The 9,548-nt window shown below is 56.1% G+C and overlaps 1 long non-coding RNA gene across 7 annotated transcripts; it reads left to right on the top strand.

Annotated features, from left to right (window-relative positions):
- The first annotated feature begins 65 nt into the window (after window positions 1-65).
- LOC116276590 (uncharacterized) lies at window positions 66-8,802 on the top strand. 7 transcript variants are annotated; one of them, XR_012066169.1, is made up of 4 exons: window positions 66-332; window positions 753-795; window positions 1,221-2,285; window positions 4,198-8,802. It is a non-coding gene; the product is annotated as an uncharacterized lncRNA (long non-coding RNA). The 7 variants fall into 7 exon arrangements; XR_012066168.1 differs by having other exon boundaries at window positions 66-795; XR_012066170.1 differs by lacking the exons at window positions 66-332; window positions 753-795 and adding an exon at window positions 802-1,123 and having other exon boundaries at window positions 2,181-2,285.
- The last annotated feature ends 746 nt before the right edge of the window (window positions 8,803-9,548 follow it).

Genomic DNA, 9,548 nt, shown 5'->3' with positions numbered 1-9,548 from the left:
ACCCTCCTCCTCTTCCTCCTCCTCCTCCTCTTCCTCCTCCCCTCTCCTTCCTCGCCGCTTCCCCAGGCAGTCTCCCGGCGGCGGCAGCTGCGCCGCCAAAGCCCCGGGCCCCAGCGGCCCCCCACCCCTCACTCGCGCGCTCCCACACTGCCTCCCCCCTCCCCGGGGGAAGGCCTTTTAATTTATTTATTCTGCTGGGACTTAGGTGGGGGGCTTGGCTGGCAGGGGAGGGGGGTCTCCCCAGGCTCTACCTCCCGCGGCTGGGGCTACTCTTCGAGCCGCGGCGTGCGCCTCAGGCCTCCAAAACTGTTTCCAAACTGCCAAGACCGGAGGTGGGCGCGTGGGGGCTCAGAGGAATGGGCTGGGTTTTGGGGCGTGTGTGTTTGATTGTATGTTTGGACGCTGGGAGCCGTGAGGGGAGACAAGGCGGCTCCAAGACGAGTTGCAATCGAGGTATCTCGGCTCCGGCTTCCTCTTTTGCCCCCCGACTCCCTTCCCCCGGAGCTGAGCTGGGCAGGGGAAACCAGGATTTTAACCAAATTAGCATTCACATTCCTGGGAGGATGTAGCCCTTTCCTGGACCTGTGTGATAGAAGCTTTTTTCTCTGTTTTTATTTTTGGAGAAGAGCGCTCTGTAATTGTCGCGAACACATGCTTCTTTCCCCGCACCCCTCCCCCTTCCTCCAGCCACCAGCGGAGGAGAGAGTCCCCCTCTTTTGCATTTATCTTTCCTTCCCCTTTCTTTATTAAAGGTCCGGGAGTGGCGGCGGCCAATCAGCGCGCGGCTTCCATTTTGTGAGTTCAACTCCGAGGCTCCCGGGCTTCGCGAGGACGCATTTGCAGCCCTCTCTGCCTCTCCTGTCGGGCGGCCAAGGCGAGGCAGCCGCCTCGCTGGGGCTTCGTGGTGGTGTATTTCATATTGGGGCTCTTTTCGGGGTTTGTAATTTGGCCGTGGGTAGGTAATTGGCTGGAGCAGGGCGGCAGGGCGCGGCAGCCAATCAGCGCGCGGCTTCTATAGGGCTTGAGTTATTAGACGCTGATCTCAAAACATCCTTCATCAGACACCAAGGAGAGGCCAACAGATGAGGGGAGCCATTTTTCTGCAATGGAATTAAATGGCCAAGTGGGTTTTTCCTTTGTTGCAAATGGGGAATGTTTTTCCTTTGACTCCACCATCCAGTTCAGGACGCCTCAGTGTTGTGTTTAACATTTGTCAACAGGCTAAAGGACTCACAATTGGAAGAATGAAGAAGACTTTAAAAAGATCTGGATTTTTCCTTATGACTTGGAATCCATCTTTGTCTTGTATAACTAGGTCATAGCACACCATTAATGTCAGCAGTTAACAATTTTGAATTCAAAAAAACCTAAGTAAATGACATATTTAATTTTTTTCCTCTTTTTTTCTTGGTGGGTGGGGGGAGCTTGGAGCTGTCTTAATCTGTATTCTCTTGACTGAACAATAAATTTATATATATAGTTTCCTCTATTAAACACTTAAACCTGGCCATCTTATTAACTCCTTCTGCTCTCTTTTTAACAAGGTAATGTTTTAAATGTATAGTTTTAGGACTAGCGAAATGGCAACAGAAAATTGTAAGCAGTTGTTATTCTTTTAAGTTGTTACAAACCTTTTACATTGTAAGTACCCAATCCATTCTGTCCTTACGCAGTGCAGTTTTCATGTTAATGTTTCTGAGATGTCCTTTAATTTTCTGAAACTTCATCTGCATGTATGTCTTTGTCGCTCTTGTCGAACATAAGCCAGTTAATATGCTTTTAGACGATTTTGCTTTTATAAAGCTAAGGTTTTAGCTTTAAGCTTTTGAAAATGTTTGCAGCAATAAATGCTAGTCAGCTTTCCTCCCAGTAACATGTACACTTTCTTTGAAAATCGATCTATTTGAAGAAAAACATCTCTGTTTTTCTCGTCTTAGTGGGGGGGTGGGGGGGTGAGGAAAAGGAAGACCTCTTTGTGTAAAGAGACTAAAGCCGTCACAGGAAACTAGATTAAAACTGGAAAACAAGTCCTAGCTGGTTCGAGCCAAACACCATCGTTAACTCGGGGGTATTTTCTCTGGTGGTTGGGATGGCCGGTGCGTCTTTTGCCTTTTGTTTGATTTGACTGTGTATTTTCGCCTTTTGTCTCTTAATGACGGTCACACCATTGCTATATCCAGAGCAGTAAACAGTCCTCAGCGAAGCCGCCTTTTGCCAACCCAACCCTGGAAAGTTTGCAGAAGTGGAAGGAGCAGAAAATTCCATGAGAATGTAACTTTTAAAAGGTAATAACAACAAAAAAAGGACACCACCATTCCCCCAATATTCCCAACTAAACAATCCCCTAAAAGATATTTTTTACAATAACACCTCCTAAACCTCCGCCCAGCTTGATCTTCCAGACTCCATGGCACCGGGCTGAGCGGGTAAGTAAAAAAAAAAAGAAAAAAAAAAAAGAGTGCCTTTTGCCCCATCGAGGAAATGTTTTTTCGAGCAGGCCAAGGGCTGCAAATGTTTGGGAGCTGAGGGGAGACGGAGGTTTCTGGAGCTTTATGTTTGGCAGCCGGATCGGGAAGGGGTGAGGGGACGAGGAGGGCTCTTCAGGCCCTTTAGACCCTTTCGCCCCTTCTGCCCCGGAGGCGAGAGGACGGTCTCCCAAGCGACCTCGGGCATCTATGGAGCCACCTGCGATGATCCTCCTTGCTCTTTTAGATCTGAGGCTTGGTGGGGAGAAAAAATTTGTTTGGGGGGTAGGGGGCTCAAAAGCCGAGGAAACCTCTCCTTCCGGGCCTAGAGCCGCTTTCCATTTTGATTTTGGGGGTCTCGCCCTCCGAAGCCGGCTTTTTGGGGCTCTGGGGAGCGCCTGCGCTTCCTGAGCAAAAGAAGGACAAAAGGCCAGCGTCCATGTTGGCACCATGACGCAGCATCTCTCCCGCCTGCAGCCCGAGCGCTGCCTGTCCTCCCGGCCGCGCTCGCTCCTCCCTCCCAAACACGAGTTTTATTTTCAGGTTCAGAGCAGAGCCGCGGGCTGGGCCGAGGCCGAGGCTGGGGCCGGGGCCAGGGCCGGGCGCGGGTGGATAATGGCGGCTGCTCTCTTCTTCCTTCCTCCCTCCTTCCTGGTTGTCGTTGGGAGCCCGCAGCAGGCGGCAGTCCCTCGGCCGGACCGGGCCCCGCAGGGCACAGCTCCTCGGGCCGGGGGGGTGGTTGCAGAGGCCGTTTCGGGGGCCGCGGGCCTGGGGGCGTCGCGCTCCGCGGCTCCCGCGCTCGCCTCCGCCGGGCGAGGCGGTCAGACCGGCGCCATTTCGCGCGCCGCCCGCGGCTCGGGCGGTGGCGGCCGCCGCGCGCCAGGCGGGAGGAGGGAAGGAGGCGGCGGGGCCGGGGGGAGGGGAGGCCGCCGCCCGCGTTCCAGGCCGCCGCCTGCGGGGATGCCCCTGGCCCCGGAGGCCTCGACGATGAGCGCGGGCTCCGCAACCTCCTGGGACCCCACACCCTACTAGGGGGGGCCCGGCGGGCACGAGAAGTCCTCGCTCCCGGGCCGGGCCGGGCCGCGGTGTCTCTCCTCCCTCCCGCGCGGGAGCCAGTAGCAAAGGGCCATGGGGCGTCGTGGCTGCCCCCCTGACCCCGACCTGCTCTTCCAGAGGCCCTGGAGTTCTTCCTCGCGGCCCGGCCCTGACCTGAGGCCGTTCCCGCTGCCCACTCTGGCCTCGGCGCCCACGTTTGGCTCCCAACCGCCCTTTGATAGCCGAGCCCGAGGGATTGGGGCCCCTTTTGTCCCCACTTTGGGCATGAAGCCCTCACGGAGGCCACCGACGTCCCGTTGTGGTCATACAGGCACAGCCGCCAGCCCAGCTCTGAGAGGCTGGGGTAGGGGGTTGGGGCCTGGGAAAGCCGGGCGGGCCGTACCCGGGATCCCCCGAGGCGGAGGGCTCTAGGGTAAACCCTCACATCTCCGGCCTTCCTGGGGGAGGGGATGGGGCGGGCCTTTGGAAATGCAGATGATCGCCTCCTGCTGCTCCGCGCCCCGGCTGAACCTTGGTGACTCAGCCACCCCCCTCTCCCTTATCCATTCTAGAATGAGGGCGCCTTGGCAGCTGGGAAGTGGGGGCGGCATTTGTAAGGCTCCCCTTCCCTCTAGGATCCCCTGACCTGTCTGTGCTCATCGACTCCCTAAAAAACTCTCCGATTTCTCCCCCCTAGGCTCTTAACCAGCGAAGGGGTCCGGTACGCCAGAGTGGACTGTTTGCCTTTGTACAGCAGAAGCAGGCCTAATTTGACTCTGACAATCCACCCCTTAAGGTAGGTGTGAGCCCTTTCCCAGTCTGCGAAGGAGATTTGGGGGGCTTTGGCCTGGAGCCCAGGGAGGGCGGGCACCCCAAACCCGCTAGTCTGGTTCTGCAGCCCCTCCCCCCCACAGATACGTGGGACTGTGTGTGTGAAATCGGCTGCCTGCTGAGCCCTCTTGGTCCATCCATCCCGCCTGTCAGCTTCTGTTAGGAGTTTGGGGCGTGCAATTCTTTGCCGTATTTAGCAGCATAGGAGAGGCTGCACTTGCAAGTATTTCCCAGTTGTGTGTTTTGTAGTGGGGGGAGGGCCCTGGATGCCTCTTCTGAAAGGCACAGCCGGCTGCTAGGAAACCCGGCAGAGTACTGGCCCTCCCTTCCGGCCCCCAGTGGGGGCATGTGGGGTGACTGTATGAGCTGGCCTCTTCCCCTGATTTCTGGCTGCTAGGGAGGTGAAGAACAGAGGGACCTGAGAGTCGGGCCAGCTTCCTCTAAGAAAGATGTTTCTTGACTCTTCCCCTTCCAGGGAATTGCCATGATTCCACCTCATGCCTACTCTCTCCCACCCCTTGCACCCCCCCCAAAAAAAGCCCTGTTTCTTTAATTGGACAAGCTCAGATTTGAAACCTGGTTAGCCATTTTATCTGCTATGACCTTGCATAAGCTGCACAGTCTCTGAGCCCCAGTTTCCCCATCCACACAAATGGGTCAGTGAGTCTCAAATTTGAGTGTGCATCTGAATCACATGGGTGTTGTGAGGACAGGAGCTTGGGAACTTCAAGCCCTGAACTCATTGCTTGGTGCAGTCTTCGGCTTGGTAGTAATGACAGCTCTTTCCTTATTCTCTTAACACAAGCTGACCACCCACAGTTTCCAATCCTCTTTATCTCCGGGAAGCTCCACAGCTGGAGATGGTATGACCCTTGATCTCTGACCCCTCCCCCATGTGACCTCTAGTTTGTGATTACTTTGATGAACCATTTGGGTCCAGGTGCCCCTGAATTCACTGTCTCCCTGTTTGGGCCCAGGCTTGGATTCTGGGTCTGATCAGCCTTGCTCACTTCTACTCCATCCTTCAATGTGGGGGCTAAACACGATTGGGGGAGTTGTAGGGCTTGACCCAGAGATTTTGTTGGGGGCGTCTTGGTGCTTAATCAAGGGAGGCTCAAAGGCCGGCAGCTGTGGGCTTGACTCTCCGTGTTTGTGACCTTGGGCGAGTCTCCCGTGTAAAGTGATGATAATGATGCCTGCTGCAAAGGGTGGAGGGAGGATTAAGTGCGATTAAGGGGGCTGGCCTCTCGTTCAGGCTTCACACTAGTTGGCTTCCATTGTGATGTGGTTGCTGGGAATGGGGGCTGGGCTGTCTGTGAGCTCCTCCCCACTCACCCACCCCCAAGCACGTGGCAAAGCCTCAGGGCAAAGGGAAAGACTGACTTTCTGCAGGCCTGGAGCCAGCACCATTTTTCCTCCAGTATGTGAGTTGGGATGGTGGCCTTCCCCTGGCTCCACAGGCTGTTCACGATGGGTCATGAATTGGGGTCCCCCCCACCCGGAGTGTAGAAGTGACGCATGCAAGGTCATCACCGACAGCCAGGATGGGGTTCCAGGTGTCTTGACTTCTAGCCCAGAGCCTGTGTCCATGGCACCCCCTCGCCCCAGCTGTCTGGGTTATTTTGGGCTCCCTCCTGTGCCAGCTGTCTGCTGGCATCACTGCCCCTGAGCCAGGAAAGCTGTTTGGTTAAGTAACCAGCATGAAGCTCTTGGCTCCTTCTGGCTGCCATGCCTTGGCCCCGAGAGGGTCTCCAGCACCAGATAAGGTGGGTTTCGGGCATCTGTTGTTTGCTGGGGGGGGAAGGGGTGCAGTCCCCCACACCCAAAACCAGACTCCTCCCTACCCAGGGTGAGCACGTTGTAAAAGTTGTGGAGGCTCACATTAACATCCCGTGAGCCTCTTCCTTCCTTACACACTCCTGAGGTTTAATTTGGCTCTGCCATTGATGAATTCATTAAACCCGCTTGATCTCGGGTGCCCTTTCTGTCGCCAGAGGGTGCCCAGCATCCCTTCTGATATAGTCCTTGGGGCTTCCTGGGGCAGGGGTCTTTACCTCCCGTGGGCATTGGATAGTTAAATAATAGATTTAAACCTTTCCCTCCCAGCAGCAGCAGCCTGGCGGGCTAACAGCAGTTTCCTCCACTCCCAACCTCTGACCAATTAGGGAGCAGTTACGAGCTCAACTGTGGTCCGAGTGTGATTCTGGAAAGGGAGAGGTGTCCCGATGACCTGGAAGAATCGGACTCCCTCCCCACTTCCTTTTTCACCCTCCTTTCTATCTCTGTCCCCCACGCCATTATCGCCTCCTTGGGACGGGAGGGGCGGGGCAGCCTATCTGTCCTCAGACTGTTGTTCCTCCCGGAGAGGCTGGCTCCGCCCACCGGTCACCCCGCGGGCTCGGGGCGGGGCTGCTCCCGCGCCGGCCGGTGGAGCCTGCCTGGAGAGGGCCACGCCAGCGGAAGGGCGGGAGGCGGCTGGACCTGCCTTACTACTGGACGCCAGGGGCCCGCCCCTTCCGGCCCATCCCACGGGAGCCCCAGCGTGGAACACGACCTTTGGGACCCTCTGGGTGGAGACTCGGCCTCTGCCTGGACTGTAGCGATCAGCACCGCGCTAGCTCAGAGGCCGCCTCGGTCCAGTGCTATCTCCAAATGGCCAGTGACCTCAACAGATTCCCACCCCTCACAGGAGTCGTGGTCTCCCCTTGTGAACCAGGGAGGAGGAAGTTGGTGGATAACCTTTAGAGCCGTTTCTGGGTCTGGCTTTGTGAGGGCAGCTTTTTGTACTCCAGCCTGACTCCCGTGACCCCACCACCAAGTGCTGAGGCCTGTAGAGAGTCCTCGGGCAGGGATAGACAGCCTGGACTCCCCAGGCCACCCTGGGCCACCTCCGATCTCTAGGACCTCAGAGGATGGCTCAGTTTCTTCTGTTTCCCATGGGATGGATGACCCCTTGGGTGTGTGGTGACCTCCCTGGGTGTTCTGAGGCACCAGGAAGTGGAAGTCATAAGCATTGTCATTAACTTCCCCGTTCTCACCCATGCTGGCCAGTCTGCCCTGACGAGACAGAAGTGAGTCTGGCCCTACTTCTCTCCTGGGCTCAGTTGGCTTCACTCGCGCCTAGGTCTACATGTGAACACAAATGCCACCTGCCAGCTTCTCTAGGCTTACATCTCAACAGCCCTGGCAAGAACCAGCTTAAGGAATCTTTCTTACTCTCCTAAGTCTTTCCAGGAATTGCTGGGAATAGGAGAATGACCGAGGTCCTCGGAACATCTCGCAGGTAAGGGAGCAGGGCTCCCCGGGTGTGTGGGCGTTCCCAGTGCCTCAGCTGGCCTGCCCTGGCCCAGTGCCTCTGAGGAAGCTCCGAGCAGCTGGCCTGGCTGCTGGGTATTTTTAGCTACAGATCCAGCCCCTACACCACCACTGGAGCCAGGTCCAAATCAAACACGCTCCAGGCTGGGTGGGGCTGGGGCTCTGCCAGCCTCTTGCCCAGGCAGGGGTGGGTGGGCAGGCTGGGGCTAGTGTCAGCTGTCCTTCCTGGATCTGGGCCGGGCTGGGGAGACCCACTTTTCCTCTTCCTCTCTCTCTGTTTTGTGTAAGTCATTTTTTCTGTCATAAGTTGACATTCATTTCTTGGACAGAAAATGTGGAAACTGAGGTCTGGGGATTTTGAGGAAAGTCGAGTGCCCTCCCACCATGGGGTAGAGTGGTTAACACAGTTTGCTCAGTGGAGTGACCCTCCTAAGTGAATTCTCCCCAGGCCCCTCTCAGATGAAGCAGTCTTACTCTCCCAGCCCCTCCCTGAGCTTCAGGGTCCCTGATGCGAGGTCAGGCCTGAGGCAGCCAGAAGGGAGAGGCCTGTGCCTGGCTTAAAGGTAAGTAGTCCTCCCCTCCTCAAAGCCCTCTTCCATTCTCCTCCATGAGTGATGGCTTCCTCCTCTGGTCCTCACTTCTGATATGCCCCTGGACCTGGCTGCCTCCTCTCCTCCCAACCTCAGGCTGCCACTGTGCAGAGATGGCACAGGCCTGTCTCAGCCTCACCAGCCAGTCAAAGCTCCTTCCTGATCACCAGAGAGAGCTTTGACTGGGCTCCTCTCCTGTTCAGAGCCTCTGTCCAGCACCCCTCTTGAGCCAGGCAGCCAGGCCTCCATGATCTAACTAACCCTGGTTTACCTTGACAACTATGTCTGGCCTTGCTCCTTACTCCCCAGCTACTGATGAGGTTTTCCAGCCACCATGCATATGCCCGGCTGGGTACCCATCCTTCTTCCACTAGCCCTTCCTGTGAGCACTGCAAAGCTTAGTCTGTGTGCTGCCCAGCTCACAACCTTCCCTGAGCCCCACAGGGGCTCTGGTGTCTAAATTGTTCACATCTCCCGGACTCCTGTAGACTGCTTCCCCCAAGACTGAGTTCCTCAAAGGCAGGAACACAATTGCCTCTCAATAAACTTGTGCTGCAAAAATGGAATGAATGAATTGCTGTAAGTCTGTCTAGGGGTGCTTGAGCCAGCAGCTGCCCTCTGGCCTGGTGACAGGATAGGGCTTTCCACTTAACATCCTGGAGTCAGGCCTTGTCTCTTTCCAGACCTGGGCTCTTTGGGGGCTTCCCGGGCAGTCGCTGCTGCCATCTTGTGGTCAAATCATGTGTTACAGCCACAGAAAACCTCGACCTGGCATTTATGGAATTGCCAGGTTGGCAGTTTCCTCTCCGAAGTAAAGTTTACCTGAGTCTTGCTGAGAACTTGAGAATAGGGAATCTTCTGGGTCGGGTGGGGGCTAGAGGATCCTGAGTCCTGCCAATGCTTCTCTGAGGAAACTACCAGAGGTCCTACCTCAGCTGGGAAAGACCCTGCTCTCACCTAGCCATGTCCCGGTCCCTGCCTAGCACGCACCTGCTTGGGAGGGGGAGGGGTCCGTCTATCACTCCTGACCACTGCCCTGGTTTATGCAAACGACACCCCGAGGTCTCAGGAAGGGAAGGGTTAGGGGCATGGGTGGTCTCATCCAGCCACCCTGATAATAGCCGTTCAGAATAAATATTAAATAGCAGTTTTGGTCAGGGGGTGGTAGGGTTGGGGAGAATTCTTGGGATTAAGGATATGTGTGGCTGCTGGCTGGAGAACACAGATTTCTTGGTGGGAGCGGGGCTATCAGTCTCCAAGGTGGACCAAAGGGGCCCAGCTGATCTCAACTAGATCTACTCTGGCTTTCCCC

This window comes from Vicugna pacos, chromosome 32 (assembly GCF_048564905.1).
Source record: "Vicugna pacos chromosome 32, VicPac4, whole genome shotgun sequence".
In the NCBI taxonomy this organism is placed as follows: Eukaryota; Metazoa; Chordata; class Mammalia; order Artiodactyla; family Camelidae; genus Vicugna; species Vicugna pacos.
Note: the sequence above shows the minus strand (reverse complement) of the source record. Positions and strands in the feature narration are given on the sequence as shown.